This window comes from Chiloscyllium plagiosum, chromosome 6 (assembly GCF_004010195.1).
Source record: "Chiloscyllium plagiosum isolate BGI_BamShark_2017 chromosome 6, ASM401019v2, whole genome shotgun sequence".
Lineage (NCBI taxonomy): Eukaryota > Metazoa > Chordata > Chondrichthyes > Orectolobiformes > Hemiscylliidae > Chiloscyllium > Chiloscyllium plagiosum.
Window position 1 is genome coordinate 95,254,404 of NC_057715.1, and position 17,119 is coordinate 95,271,522.

Below are 17,119 nucleotides of genomic sequence, written 5' to 3' on the forward strand. Positions count from 1 at the left end.
CTTAGCCTGCTTGGCACACCCTCCTCATTCCTGAAGAAGGGCTTATGCCCGAAACGTCGATTCTCTTGCTCCTTTGATGCTGCCTGACCTGCTGCGCTTTTCCAGCAACACATTTTTAAGTGCTGATCTTTGAGGGGCCCTATTCTCTCACTAGTTACCCTTTTGTCCTTAATATATTTGTAAAAACCCTTTGTATTCTCCTTAATTCTATTTGCCAAAGCTATCTCATGTCCCCGTTTTGCCCTCCTGATTTCACTCTTAAGTATACTCCTACTTCCTCTATACTCTAAGGATTCACTCGATCTATCCTGTCTATACCTGATTTATGCTTCCTTCTTTTTCTTAACCAAACCCTCAATTTCTTTAGTCATCCAGCATTCCCTATACCTACCAGCCTTCCCTTTCACCCTGACAGGAATATACTTTCTCTGGATTCTTGTTATCTCATTTCTGAAGGCATCTCATTTCTGAAGGCATCTCATTTCTGAAGGCTTCCCATTTTCCAGCCGTCCCTTTACCTGCGAACATCTGCCTCCAATCAGCTTTCGAAAGTTCTTGCCTAATACCGTCAAAATTGGCCTTTCTCCAATTTAGAACTTCAATTTTTAGATCTGGTCTATCCTTTTCCATCACTATTTTAAAATGAATAGATTGTAACTTATTAATTGCTTGGTTAATAGGATGTTAAAAGTTATCTTTTTGGAGCTTTATTTTGAATGCTGAGTTTACCGAGCTAGTATCAGAATGATGAGAAGGAAACGGAAATTCAGGGAATTGAGCCCATGTCAGGGAACCCGATACTGAGTACTCCGAGCTGCTCTCTGACCTGCTCGGTTTATCCCAAGAAGCTGCTGAGATATTAAGTTACACAATTTGGAATTTAGTTTGCATCCTTTGCACGTGTCACCTACACTTTCAAGATTCAGAAGTTTGATCTGCGTTTTGCCACTATAATTTGTGTTATTTTGGATTTCAGAGAAGGACCAGGATAAGCAGCATCAGGAGTCACTCCAAAAGAGAAGGGAGCAGCTGAACAGTGGGCAGCTTGCAGTAGATCATAACCCGGCCTGGAGCAGTCACCAGTTTGGAACAACAGAGCTGTGATAAATGTGTACTGCTGGCTGGACCTTCTGCCAGTTGAATCTGGTGACCACACTTTATCAGAGACAGCCCTTCCCACAGATTCTTGGCCTCTGAATCCTTCTAGGGCAGTTGGCAAACTACACTGGCATAAGTTGACTGCTTCTTTGCCAGCAATTGTGTCAACATTGCCTGTGCTGACACCAGTCAGCATGAATGGTCCCGCAGGTTTTCATTACAGGCACAATGCATCGCTGAAGGCTCACACAATACAATAACGGCATCCTGAGATCACTCAGAAATCTTTGTCAACAGCAAGGTCTTCCATTCTATCAATGTGCAACTTATATGCAGGGATGATGCAAGTTTCTTGCAGTCTCCATACTGGCTGAGTTGGAGACATTGGGTGAGAACTGTAAGCACTTTGATTTGAGTCCTCACTGTTATGTTATCTTTCAGCCTTTTATCTCTCATAGCCATCCTACACTCTCCGCCTAGCAGTGAAAAGAGAACACACTGCTGCAGATCAATGGGGTGATGAAGAGCTAGGATTATATTATTCCTGCCGATGTATACAAAAACACATTTCCCTTACAGATTCATAGAAACCCAACAATATGGAAGCAAGCCATTTGGCCCATTGAATCCACACCAATCCTCTGAACAGCATCCCACCCAGACCACCCCGCCACCCGCCCCACCCCCCACTCTATCTCTGTAACCCTGCACTTCCCATGGCTAATCCACCTAGCCTGCACATCTTTGGTGTGTGGGAAGAAACCAGAGAGCTCAGAGGAAACTTAGGCAGACACATGGAGAATATATAAGCCCCACACAGGCAGTCATCCGAGACTGGAATCGAACCCAGGTCCGAGTGGGAGAAAATGCCTCAAATCTTAAAATGGATGAACTTGATATTAAATCCAGAAGGTTGCAGAGTCGCCAAGTGGAAAATGAGATGCTGTTCTTTTCATTTGTGCTGAGCTTTGCTGGAGTACTGCAGCAAGCCTGAGACAGAGATGTTGGCCAGGGAACAGGGTGATGTGTTGAAGTGGCAGGCAACTGGAAGCTCAGGGTCATATTTGCAGACAGAACATAGGCGTTGGGCAAAGCGGTCGCCCAGTCTATGCTTCGTTTCCCTAATGTAGCGGAGACCACATTGTGAGCAGCGAATCAAGTAGATTAGATTGAGTGAGGTACAGTAACATCACTGTTTAACCTGAAAGGTGTGTCACTGGGGCCTTAGATAGTGAGGAGGAAGGAAGCATACGGACAGGTGTTATACCTGCTGCGATTGCATGAGAAGGTGCTGTGGCAGGATTTGGTGACATGTTCCTGTGGAAGGAGGGGAGGGACCTCTAAAACGCCCACTTTCGAGAATGAACCGAGAATTCCCCAGCACCACGGTGGCAGGGCCCTCAGCCCAATTTGACCCATCTCCTGCACTTCAGCACTCACCGACCCCTTTCTCTCCCATAACAGTGAGAGGGTTTCCTTGGTGCTCACATACCATCCACATCCAAAGGATCTTTAGCCACCATATCGACCACGATCAGTGGGATGCCACCACCAGACACATAATTGTCTTCTTTCCCTTGTCAGCCTTCTGCAAGGACCATTCCCTCTGGGACACCTTGGGCCACTCCTCCTTCACTCCCAACACCACCACCACTACATACACCCCCCCCCCACCCCCCAACACACAGACTTCAGAGGACGTCACCTGATGAAGGACCAGTGCGTTGTAGGCTTGTGATTTTGAAAAAAAAAACTTGTTGGACTATAACCTGGTGTCGTGTGACTTCTGACTCTGTTCACCTCGGTCCAACACTGGCACCTCCACCTCATGACCTCCCTGGAAGTGGTGGGGTAGGAATTTAGTTTGGGGGATCAACGGGGTAGCTCATTATCCGCAGATATGATGGAATTCACAATAGAACAATTAGACAATTCTCCACAGTGAATAGCCTCTACTCACTCTGGAATGACTCTGTTGGACACACGTGGCAAGTAGCCTTGCAACAGCACTTCCACATCATACTGGGGAATGACAGTGCTCAGAAGAATTGAATGTTTTTATTAATTATGCTGTATGTCACAAGTAAAGCTTTGAAGATATTTAATAAAGTAAATCCATTGAGTGAAATTACATGGTATGATATGAATAGAGAAATGTAAAGAATTCTTGCAAAATTGCTTTAATTTTAACAGATGGTTTAAGATAAATGGGTTAGAGCTCTTATTAAATATATTCACTGCATTTATCTGCTAATGTTATACAGTTCCGTTTTATGGCATTACACTATTCAAGGCTAAAAATCAGAGGCTAGGAATTTCATCCAGACTGCCCTCCCTTCCACCATTTTAGCAATATCAGAAATGTGTGGGGTGTGGGGGGAGGGAGGGAGGGAAACTTTATTGCATAAATGTTCATTGCATAAACTGGCCTTCACCAGTCAGGACATTGAGAATAGATACCAAAAGAGAAATTGCTGGAAAATCTCAGCAGGTCTGGCAGCATCTGTAAGGAGAGAAAAGAGCTGACGTTTCGAGTCTAACTGACCCTTTGTTAAAGTTTTGACAAAGGGCCAGTTAGACTCGAAACGTCCACTCTTTTCTCTTCTTACAGATGCTGCCCAACCTGCTGAGATTTTCCAGCATTTTCTCTTTTGGTTTCAGATTCCAGCATCCGCAGTAATTTGCATTTATCCATTAAGAATAGATGTTGGGAAGTTATGTCGCAGTTGTATGGGACATTGGTGAGGCTGCACTTGGAGTATTGTGATCAGTTTTGCTCACCTTGTTATATGAAGGATGTTATTAATCTGGAAAGATTGCAGAAGAAATTTACAAGGATGTTGCCAGGACTCAGTGGTCTGAGTTGAAGGGAGAGCTTTGACAAGCTAGGACTTTTTTCTTTAGAGCATAGGAGAATGAGTAGAGACCTTACAAAGGTACATAAGGAGAGGAGTGGATAGGGAGAATGCACTCAGTCTGTTTCCCAGAGCTTAGGAAATGAAGATGAGAGGGCATCACTTTAAGGTTAGAGGGGAAAAAATAAAAGGGAACCTGAGGGGCAACTTTTTTACACAGAAGATAGTACATGTATGGAATGAACTAACAGTGGAAGTGGTTGGAACACTTACATTAACAACATTTAAAAAAGCATTTGGACAAATACATGGATAGGAAAGGGTTAGAACGATATGGGCCAAGTGCAGGGAAATGGGTTAGCATGCATGGACATTTCGGTCGGCATGGACCAGTTTGGGCCAAAGGGCCTGTCTCTGTGCTGTAGGACTCTGTGACTCTATGTGGGTTCTGCTAAAGCTGTAGCAGCTTGGAACAAATCCATGGTTAAAGTCTGTGAGTGGTGTAAAGAGTCTTTGTTTATGCTCTTGCCTGATTACTGGCATCAGACTGGTGTGAAGGGATAAGTAACACCAATTCAGCTCATTGGCTTTGGCAGTTCAGACTCAATGGGCCAAAGGGCCTCCACTATACTGTGATTTTATGCTAGACATTCAGTTGTCATCTATTGGCAACAAGCAACTTTCAGGACCAGATGTCAGGCACTGCGTTGACTTAAAATAATTCTTGGATGTAAAACGTTGCTTTAATTCATTCGCGGGATAAGAACATCACTGGCTAGGCCAGCATTTATTGCCCATTCCTAATTACCCAGAGGGCAGTTAGGAATCAACCATATTGCTGTGGGTCTGCAGTCATATGTATGCCGGACAAGGTATGGATGGCAGATTTCCTTCCCCAAAGATTTTTTTATTCTGGAATTAAATTTCCATCATCTGGCATAGCAGGATTCAAACTCAGGTCCCTAGAACACCTAACCTGCACACCTTTGGACTGTGAGAGGAAACTATAAAACCCAGAGGAAACCCATGTAGACACAGGGACAACATTCAAACTCCACACAGACAGTTGCCCAAGGTGATAATTGAACCTGGGTGCCTGGTACTGTGAGATAGCAGTGCTAACCACTGAGCCAATGCACCACCCAATGCGGGTATCCTTGAAGGGCTGGAGGTGTGGATGTAGGTGTGGATGTACACAGCAGAATCCTCTATAACTTCAGCTTTGCAATGGGTAGACTGTTGGAGGCAGGTCTGATCAAGAGGTAACAAAGACACGCATGGAGGTCCCAACAGCGAATGAGTTCAGGGAAGGGCAGTGTTGTTGCTGAAAGAGGTGAAATAGGAAGTCCTTGTGATGGTACAGATGTGTGGTCTCCTCAGGATCATGCAGCATAATCATGTTTACAAACAATTGGGTTTTGTCTCAGATTTTTGTCAGGGAAAGGGAGAAGGTCAATGGCTAAGCATTGGAGTTTGGGATGCTGAATGAAGACAATGGCTTCAGCCTATCCCATTTTTATTCAAAGGAGATTTCTGCTCATTCAACACTGGAGGCTGAACAAGGCATCTTATAGAATCATATAGTACAGTCGAGCTCCTTCAGTCCATCAAGTCTGTCCCATCAAAACTACACTGCTACCTACACTAGTCCCACCTTCCCACACTCGACACATGGCCTTAAATGTTATGACACTCCAAGTGTGCATCCAAATACTTTGTAAATGCTGTGAGGCTTCCCACCTCAACCACCCTCCCAGGCAGTGCATTCTATATCTCTATCATCCTGTGAGTGAAAATATTTACCTTTAAATCCCTGTAAGCCTCCCGCCTTTCATACTAAACGTATGCCTCTTTGGTCTAAACCCTGAATCTTAACTGCTCCAAAGAAAACAACCCGAGCTTATCTCAGCCTCTCTTCATTTTGAATAGTCTGCTCGTTTCAAAACAGTGGAGTCCATGTGCATCACAAAATAGAAAGAAGCTGATCTGAAGTCACTGGGTTGCTCTAAATACCCAAATTCTTCTTTTATCTTCACAATTTTTCTCTCCTGACTGGAGGATGCAGTGTTACTGTTTTGTAGGCATAATATCTAAATGACAACTCTAAATGTGCCATTTCTAGATAGCTTGTCTTTAAGCCATGGCAAGAATCTTTGGATCTCTTGCCACTAAACTTGTTGGAAAAATTGAGGAATTCCCAGTGAAATGGCATCCTTGGGACAAAGGTTCTTGAGAAAAATTGGTATCATGGCAACTGGGCTTCAGTAACTTTGCAGCTCAGATACATAGACACCTGAGGGCTATTGGCATCTCAGGAACATTACCACTTTAGGTACCATATCCAAAGGGTTCCTATGCTTTACAGACATTAGCATCTTTAAAACAACAGTTTCACATTGATGCTTCTCTAATTCACAATAATTGTTGGGGAAAAAGACTTGATTTATTTGATATATGTCTGTGATTAGAATCAGTTAATTAAGATATTTATGGTACATTTTGCTCTGCGCGATTAAGGTGCAGTTGCCATGTTACATGTTATTTTCTTTAGTCAGTTCAGCTGTTGCTACATATTTTGGGGGTTGATGTTCTACAGCGCATTCTATTCTTCATCTGCATAATGTAGATAGCAGTTTTTCAATTTTAAAGAAAGGCTCAATCTTTGGGCAATGACTTTACATTTTCAATGTCCCTCTGCTCATCTTGAAGTCTTCACAATGCATTTAAAAAAAAAACCAAATAAGCATTACAGTCATATATTTAATAACATTTGGAGTTTGAACTGTATATCTTCTCAGAGAGGTGATAAGATTGTCTAGCCGGGCCTCATAAATCAAACTACTATCGGCAACGATCGCAATGACATAATGTGTGAAAAAGAAAATTAATCACAGCTGGCATGTGAAGTAGCTGAAGCACAGAATATAATGCATTATGAAAGTGACGGCTATAAATGTCAAAGAGGCACTTTCTAACCAATAGCCTCCATTTAACACTGACCGGTAATGCTGAGCATTCTTCAGAGAGAACCAAAAACATTTAAAAAGCAGATTGTGTTTGTCTGAAGGATAATATTACCACATTCATGACACTTCTGAGTCAGTTCATTAAATGATACATGGATGCTTCCAGTAGTTCACTATTAAATGGCTTGATGGAGAGACCAGTGTTTCTCTTGGAGTTTCCATTACAAGTCTTCACGAGTGAATGGTATGCTTGAAGCCTACGGCACAACCTGTATACACTTCCACCTTTCAGGAAGTTAAATTTAATTGAATATGCAGGCTCCATGATAAATTGTATAGTTTACTTTTCCAAAATAAATAGTGGGGAGAGAAAATGTATTAACAATATGAAGGATGCCAGAAGTGTTTTCTTTCTTCCTTTCTCTCCTCCTTTGCACTGTGACCCAGACACACAACCCCCAATACTCTCACACACACACACACCCCAACACACACACACAGACACACCCCCAGCCTCACAACAATTTCCTCTGCAATCACACGTGGAACACCTGCCCATTTACCTCCGCCCTCTTCACCATCCAAGGCCCCAGGCACACATTGTGCAAATAAAAGTCCTTTGTTTTGCTTAGTCACAGCATTTTCTGGTTTAATTTCAGATATTCAGTACTTTTTGTATTTAGTGTCAAAAAGTGTGGAGCTAGAGAAGCACAGCTGGTCAGGCAGCATCCAAGGAGCTGGAGAGATGACGTTTCAAGCATAAGCCCTTCATCAGGAATGTTGCCTGATGGGCTGTGCTTTTCCAGGCACCACATGTTTTTGACTTGTTGCATTTAGTTTCATATTTGGAAAGTATGATCTGTTGAAATTTCTTATTTTTACAGCAAGTTGAATTAAAGACCTTTAAAAATTTCTGATGGGATTCATTGAGTTGAGAGAGAATCATGGAGTCATAGAGCTGTACAGCAGAGAAACAGATTCTTCAGTCCAACTTGTCCCATTTGCCAGCACTTGGCCCATATCCTTCTAAACCCTTGCTATTCATATACCATCCAGATGTCTTTTAAATGCTGTAATTGTACCAGCCACCACCACTTCCTCCTTCCATATATGCACCATCCACTGCATGATAAAGTTGTCCCTTTTATATCTTTCCCCTCTCACCCTAAACCTATGCCCTCTAGTTCTGAACTCCCCCACCCCAAGGAAAAGACTTTGTCTATTTAACCAATCCATTCCCCTCATGATTTTATAAACCTCTATAAGGTCACCCCTCGGCCTCCGATACTCTCGGGAAAACAGTCCCAGCATATAAAACCTCTCCTTATAGTTCAAACTCTCCAACCCTCGCAACATCCTTGTAAATCTTTTCTGAACCCTTTCAAGTTTCACAACATCTTTCCGATAGGAGGGATTCCAGAATTGCACACAATATTCCAGAAGTGGCCTAACCAAGGTCCTGTACAGCCGCAACATGACCTCCCAACTCCTGTACTCAATGCTCTGTCCAATAAAGGAAAGCATAGCAAACACCTATCTAGCTGCAATTCCACTTTCAAACAACTATGAACCTGCACTCCAAAATCTCTTTGTTCAGCAACTCTCACCAGGACCTTATCATTAAGTGTATAAGTCCTGCTAAGATTTGTTTTCCCAAAATGCAGTACCTCACATTTATCTAAAATAAACTCTATCTGCCACTCCTCAGCCAATTGTACTACAGGATCTTGATCAGGTGGGCCACTGAGGTAACCTTCTTCACTGTCCACTACACCTCCAATTTTGGTGTCATCTGAAAACTTATTAGCTATACCTCCTATGTTCACATCCAAATCATTTACATAAATGACAAACAGTAGTGGACCCAGCACCGATCCTTGTAGCATACCACGGTCACAGGCCTCCAGTCTGAAAAACAACCCTCCCCCACCACCCTCTGTCTTCTACCTTTGAGCCAGTTCTGTATCCAAATGGCTACTTCTCCCTGTAATCCATGAGATCTAACCTTGCTAATTAGCCTACCTTGAGGAACCTTGTTGAATGCCTTACTGAAGTCCATATAAATCACATCCAGAACTCTGCCTTCATCAATCCTCTTTGTTACTTCTTCAAAAAACTCAGTCAAGTTCGTGAGACATGATTTCCCTCGCACAAAGCCATGTTGACTATCTCTAATCAGTCCTTGGCTTTCCAAATATATGTACATCCTATCCGTCAGGATTCCCACCCAACAACTTGCCCACCACAAATGTCAGGCTTACTGATCTATAGTTCCCTGGTTTGTCCTTACCAACTTTCTTAAATAGTGGCACCACATTAGCCAACCTCCAGTCTTCCGGCACCTCACATGTGATTATTGATGGTACAAATATCTCAGCAAGGGGCCCAGCAACCATTTACCTAGCTTCCCACTGTGTTCGAGGGTACATCTGATCAGAGCCTGGGGATTTATCTACTTTTATGTGTTTTAAGACATTCAGCACCTCCTCCTCTAATATGGACAATTTTCAAGGTGTCACCACTTATTTCCCTACATTCGATATCTTCCATGTGCTTCTTCACAGTAAATACTAATGCAAAATACTCGTTTACTGTCTTCCCCATCTCCTGTGGTTCTACACATAGACTGCCTTGCTGACCTTTGAGGGACCCTATTCTCTCTATAGTTATCCTTTTGTCCTTAATGTATTTATAAAATCTCTTTGAATTCTCCTTAACCCTATTTGCCAAAGCTATCTCATGTTTCCCTTTTTCCCTCCTGATTTCACTCTTAAATATACTCCTACTGCCTTCATACTCTTCTAAGGATTCACTCAATCTCTGCTGTCTATACCTGACATATGGTTCCTTCTTTTTCTTAATCAAACCCTCAATTTCTTTAGTCATCCAACATTCCCTACATCTACCAGCTTTGCCTTTCACCCTAACAGGAATATAATTTCTCTGGACTTTCATTATCTCATTTCTGAAGGCTTTCCATCTTTTAGCTGTCCCTTTACCTGCAAACATCTGTCCCCAATCAACATTTGAAAGTTCTTGCCTAATACCGTCAAAATTGGCCTTCCTCCAATTTAGAACTTTTAAATCCGGTCTATCCTTTTCCATCACTATTTTAAAACTAATAGAATTATGGTCACTGGCCTCAAAGTGCTCCCCCACTAACACATCAGTTACCTGCCCTGCCTTATTTCCTGAGAGTAGGTCAAGTATTGCAGCTCCTCTAGTAGGTACATCCACATACTGAATCAGAATATTTTCTTGTACACATTAACAAATTCCTCTCCATCTAAACCCTTAACACTGTGGCAGTCCCAGTCTATGTTTGGAAAGTTAAACTTTGACAGCATTTGGTTCATATCCCTCAAAACCCTTCCTATTCATACACCCATCCAGATGCCTTTTAAATGTTGTAATTGTACCAGCCTCCACCACTTCCCCAGGCAGCTCATTCCATACAAGCACCACCCTCTATGTGAAAAGGTTGGCCCCTAGGTCCCTTTAAAATCTTTCCCCTCTCAACCTAAAATTATGCCCTCTAGATTTGAACTCCCTTACCCTGGCGAAAAGACTTTGATCGTCACCCTAACCATGCTCCTCATGATTTTAAAAACTTCTATAAAGTCACCCCTCAGCCTCCAATGCTCCAGGGAAAATAACCCCAACCTATTCAGTCTCACCCTATAGCTCAAACCCTCCAAAATTGTCAACGTTCTTGTAAATTTTATTTGAACTCTTTCATGTTTAGTAACAACTTTCCTGTAGCAGGGATACCAGAATTGAATGCAATATTTCAAAAGAAGCCTAACCAATATCCTGTACAGCTGCAACATGACCTCCCAACTCCTATACTCAATGCACTGACCAATAAAGTCAAGATGTTAACTCTGTTTCTCTTTGCACAGATGCTGCCTGACCTACTGAGTACCTCCAGGATTTTTCTTGTTTATTAAAAAAAATTCTTTTTTTCAAAACGTAATAACTGTAAACAAGAATCCTACCACTGCATCGTGCGATATATTACTGCAACTAATTGTACATTGACAAATAGTTCAGAAAAGCACTTGTAAAATCAGTTCCACGTTTCAGAGCAGAGAGACACTGTAAACACTAATGTCTGCAGTATGCTCTTTCAAAAACAGAAGTCATTTTAAAATGGTGTCGTGAATGTATTATTCAGACACAGGACTAATTTTTTTTATACAACTCATTACTAAGTATAGAAGTAATTATCTGTGGTGCTATGACAAACCAAACTGCTTCACCAAATTTTTGTTTTCCACATTGTTAATGTAATAAACAAAAAAATTAGTTGGAGGAGTATATTTAGTTGTGGTCATGGTGGTATCACACAACCTTTGAAAGACCATGTTTATTCCCGAAACTGATATACCACATCAGTGTCACTGTAACACGTCAGTAAAGAGCTAAGCTGAAAGACTTGTTGTGTCATGGGCTTCTGATATTTGTTTTTATGAAAGAACTTCAAAGTTAAGCTTACGCTGTGTGCGTCCATGATACCAATCTGCAGGAACATGAGGTTTTGACTGAGGATGACTCCGACATGCAATGAAACTGAAACCTTCCGTTTTTATCTTTTGTGGAAAAACAGACAGGAGGGAAAAATCTGTCTATGATTGCTGTATTAGGTCTGGAGCAATTGCCCTTCAATTGACAATAATTAAAAGTGACACGAATTATTCAGAATGACGTGAGTTCAAATTATTGATATTGGGACAAAATTGCTTCCTTCCCCAATATATTTTAACTTTGCAACACCAAAAAGAAAACAAATAAATGTGGTCACTTCTTAATTAGGATTTGAACAATGGATTAATTCACCAGGATTCGAATTGATTGAATCAGGTCTGACTCCTATATAATGGACACAAGTTCTACTTGGGATTTCTACAGTTCCCTCTTTAGGAGCCACGGAGATAAAAAGCTTGCAGCTGGTACTAAACGTGATGGAGCTGAGGTAGTTTGACACTCTCCTCTTTGTATTCGGTCAAGCAACCATAGCTCAATTTTGCGTACAAAATGCTGAATAAAATTTAGGTTAAAAGGCCTATTTAATTATAATTGCAGAGCTTGAAAAGGATACCTGCAGAATAGCAGCTCAATGCATCGACCAACAAAATACCATGAAACCATGCATGTCAAAAAAAATATCAAATCCAAACTGAAGTCTGGTCATTTGAACCAGAGTTTCACTATTCTATAATATTTGAACTGGGGGCCATTGCAGACAATATCCGAGCTAGGAGAAAGTGAGGTCTGCAGATGCTGGAGATCAGAGCTGAAAATGTGTTGCTGGAAAAGCGCAGCAGGTCAGGCAGCATCCAAGGAGCAGGAGAATCGACGTTTCGGGCATGAGCCCTTCAAGAAGGGCTCTTGAAGGGCTCTGACATGCTGCGCTTTTCCAGCAACACATTTTCAATATCCAAGCTATGGCTGAAAGGTGGTAAGTAACAATCATACCACACAAATGGTAGGCAATTGCCTCCACCAATCAGAGAAAATCCAGCCACTGCTCTTGATATTCAATGATGTTATCGTCATTGAATCTCCCACTATCGGCATACTGGGGGTTACCATTGATCAGAAATTGACCTGGACTCATCATTTAATAGAATGGCTTTAAGAGCAGGTCAGAAGCTAAGAATACTGCAGCGAGTAACTCCTTTCCTGACTCCCCAAAGCCTGTCCTCCATCTGCAAGTTTCAAGTCTGGAATGTGATTGAACACTCCCCACTTGCCTGGATGGCTGCAGCTGCATCAAAACACAAGAAGCTTGACACAATCCAGGAAATGCACCAAACAACACATTCTAAACCCACGACTACTTCCATCGAGAAGGGCAAGGGCAGCAGCTACATAGGAACACCATCACCTGCAAGTTCCTTTTCAAGCCACTCATTATCCTGATTTGGAAATATATCACTGCTCTTTCAGTGTTGCTGGGTCAAACTCCTGGAATTCCCTCCCCAAGGGCATTGTGGGCCTACATACAGCACATGAACCGCAGCAGTACAAGATGGCACCACACCCCCACCTTCTCAGGGGCAACTAGGGGTGGTCAATAAATATTGGCCAGGCAGTGACACCGACAGCCCACGAGTGAATAAAAAAAAACAAATATATTTTCATCAGAGGTTGGTTTTAAAGAAACATTGTCTCAATAAAAAATTTGGTAAATCATTTTTAAATGCAAATTAGTTAAAGTAGAATTATATAAATTATAGTGCATAAGAAGACCACCTGGTTTTGTGTTTGTTTCTTTAAATGGAATTATCCATTGTAACATTTGTTCCTTGTCTTTCTTGAAAGTCTTATGATACACTGGTGGCATAATCACTGCACTTGATCCAGAAACTCCAGATCCAAGTCCCAATCAGACTCATGGAAATTTTATGGAGAAGAGATTTAACACATCATTTCTGCACTGGTGTTCTGAGCATATTGACCCATAACTCTGTGTGTTGTTTTGGTTTAAAGATTCATCCAATAACCTCTTGAATGCCTTGATTGGATCTATCTTCACCACCCTACCCGGCAGATTCATTGCCTAACTCCTCAACATGTGGAAAAGATTTTGCTCGCCTCACATTTGTTTTATTTTGCAACACACTTTAAAACTGTGCCGTCTTGTTGATGATCCATTTATGAATGGAAACAGGTTCCTCCTTTCCACTCTGTCCATACCCCCTCATGATTTTGAAAATTTCCATCAGCCTTCTCTGCTACAAGGAAAGCAGTCACAGTTTCTCCAATCTTACCTCATCACTGAAGTGACCCATTCCTGAAACCGTTCCCACAAACCTCAGCAACATGTTCATCACACTGAGGCCTACTGTAATGAGTGTAATGAGGTCAGCTAGGTGGACCGCATAGAATATGAGTTCCCTGACTGAGGCTGTTAATCTCTTCCAATCAGGGAGATCTAGCTAACAGATAAGAACAGGAGTGTCAGAGGTTCTGTTCACTCTGAGAGCTGGCTCTGAAGGAACTGAAGCAGAGTCAAGCACTCTCCATGTGTAAATAAAGGGTGACCTTGGTGAACAAATATTGGCCTCTCTTGGAGTTATTTCACTAACCAGTGTCTTTTATAAGGTCACATAACCTCCTTGCGTTCTATATCCCTGCTTATGAAGCCAAGGATACCATTTGCTTCTCTGTTCATTTATTAACATCTCTCTCTATATTTCCTGCCTCCTTTCATAACATACACATCGTTTAGAATATGACTCTTTATTTTGCACTGTGTCTCTTTGTATCAAAGTGCACCACCTCACATTTCTCTGCTTTGAGCCTCACCTACCACGTTTCTGTCCACACCACCAATGTGACAGTGTTTTTTAGAAGCTCTACATTATCTGCATAGTTTACAATTCTTTCAGGCTTCGTGTCACCTGCAAACTTTAAAATTGTCCCCCAGACAGCAAGGTTTAGATTATTTATTTCTAGCAGGAAAGGCATGAGCCCCAGTCCTGACCAGTGGATAACACCAACACAAATCTTCAGAATATATCTATTAAGGGTACAGACCAAATGGCGTCTTTCCTCACTGTAGGGTTTGTATAAAATATGAAAATCCAGTCTAATTGACTAAAATATTGATAGTTTGAGAAAAGGGATAAACTGACTAAAGATTAGACACAATGAGTTGAAACACTGAAGGGTTACAGCTGGAGGGTAAATATACTCAAAGTTGGAAATGTTGAATAATGACATTGAATAATCAAGATGGAAAATATATAACTGAAAGATCAGAAATGAAGGATAACCACCTTGAAAACTATGAAGCGCAATAAATAAACTGACCTTAATCAAACATTATTTGCAAGTTGATATTTCGTTTCTAAGATTAGACAAAGTTGGAAAGTAACTCGCTCCTGTAAATTAATGAACAACATCCTCCAAATTTGTGTTTAGAATTTGATTTGCATTTTCTAAAATCAATCTTTTTAATGTACTGTTGTAGTACAATTGATTTTGTAGATGGATTCAAGTGGTTAGTGCCACGATACTTAAGCATAATGAGCACAGTTGGAAAAAGACCAAAGAGTCTTAAATTGACCACATCTGATTTTAAATTCATTCATGATTGATTTAATGGTTCTACGCTGAAATTATCTTCAGGAATGCTTGCTCTGGAATGATGACATTTGTCAAGGTTACACCAATGCTGATACATAAGAACATAAACGCCAGATTCAAAGGATTTGGGCACAACATCTCTTCAATTAGATAAATTGGCATTGGGTTTCAATTACTGGAAACAGCAGCATTTTCCATCCCTCTACAATTAGAACTCAAATATTGATAAAAAGAGCATAGCTAAGCTTTCACTTGTATAATCAGATTGTTGGTTTTGATCCTGATTTTCATGGCTCAGGTCTGATTTTTTTTGATTTTCTGTAAATCACAGTAAGTTTGTGACAACCAAACCAAACTAACCACACTGCCAAGAAAGGGTGGTTTGCTGATGTTAAAAATGACGTTAATGATGGAAGTTTCTGTAACGTTACTGATTCTCTAAAAGTATGACTTGTAGAAGATATGTAAATAGTTTGCAGATTAAAATGAAAATCAGAAGCTCTGTAAGCTGTAGCAATTTTATATGCATGAGCTAAAAGAGGATTATATTTCCTGTGATTTGCTGCCAGCTGCTTGTTTAGTTATTAAGCAATACCATATTTTTCCAAAATTGCTTTGTTCCTGACATCCAAATGACTGTTCTAATTAGCTACAATTCTTATTCTCTCAGCCATTTGAATCAAAGCTGCTGCTTTTTCCTGAACACCTGTCTATAGATAGTTTCTTGATGCTAATAAGTCACAGGCTGCAGTGATCATACATACAGTGTTAAATTAGAAATCTTGAAGTCAGCTTTTTAGTCTTTTAGACTTCCACTCTGACATTTCATTTCTTTATGAGTGGCACAATGGTTAGCACTGCTACCTCCCAGCACCAGGAATGCAGGTTCAATTCCAACACCAACAGGTGACTGTCTGTATGGAGTTTGCACATTCTCCCCATGTCAGCATGGGTCTCTGCTGGGGTCTCTGGTGTCTTCCGACAGTCCAAAGATGTGCAGGTTCGGTGGATTGACCGTGCTGAATTGCCAATAGTGTCCAGAGATGTGTTGGTTTCCAATGGAAAATGCAGGGTTTCAGGGATGGGGTAGGGGGATGGGGATTGGTCTGTGTGGGATGCTCTTCAGACGGTCAGTGTGGATTTGTTGGGCCGAACAGCTGTAGAGATTCTATGGATTTATCATATACTATTTTTCTTTCCTCAGTACATAATATTTCAGACTTTAGCATTACACAGTTGCTCTGTTAGATACCACACCTTTTTGTCCCCTGGGATTTCAATTTGAAATAGTAAAAGAATATCTTAGAATCCCATAGAAAAGCAGCAAAACACTATCCTTCGACTTGTGGGGGTGGGGTGGGGGTATTTTTTTATGTAGAGGCAAATAAGGAAGTGGGAGTGGCAAAGGAAACAGACTAAAGAACATAAAATAATTTAAAATTTTACTTACCAGAATAATGGGTACTATGTAGGTCACAGAGCTTTAAGCACTCACCACTCACTTGTCGTTCCAGAGATAAAGCCAGTTTAAAATATTGGAAAATATTGGAAAGGATGCTTCTGGTAGCTATAAGAATCCAAGGTGTTTTAAGTCTCTGTAGGCTTACACTAACTTGCTGGGAGTTCACAGGATAAAATTACTCAGATTTTGACATCATTGGGCACTCATTTGTAAAATGCATTGAAAGTTAGTAGGTATTCAGATAAAGACGTTCAAAGAAGGTGGACAGTCTGGGAAATATAAAGGCTGTTTGTGTGATGCAGTTGCTTCTGATCCATGTTCTTTCCACTTAAAGAGTGCCCATCACTTTGACAACAGGAATCAAAGTAAACTGTTCAATTCCCCACAACAATAGTCTCTTATCTTTTCAAACAAAAACATTTAACCATATGGCTCATATTATACAACCAGAATAACTGAGGGAGAATCTCAGACTTATGTCTTCAAATAGTCAGGATTATCCTGAAGAGTTTCTCATCACAAAATAGTAGAAATATATTAAATAGAACACTCCTGAAAGAAGTGGGAGCAGAAATCAGGAGCAGCCTCTCCAAAAGACTAGGTCAATAGAAAGTAGAAAAATAAAACCCGAGAGTGATAAG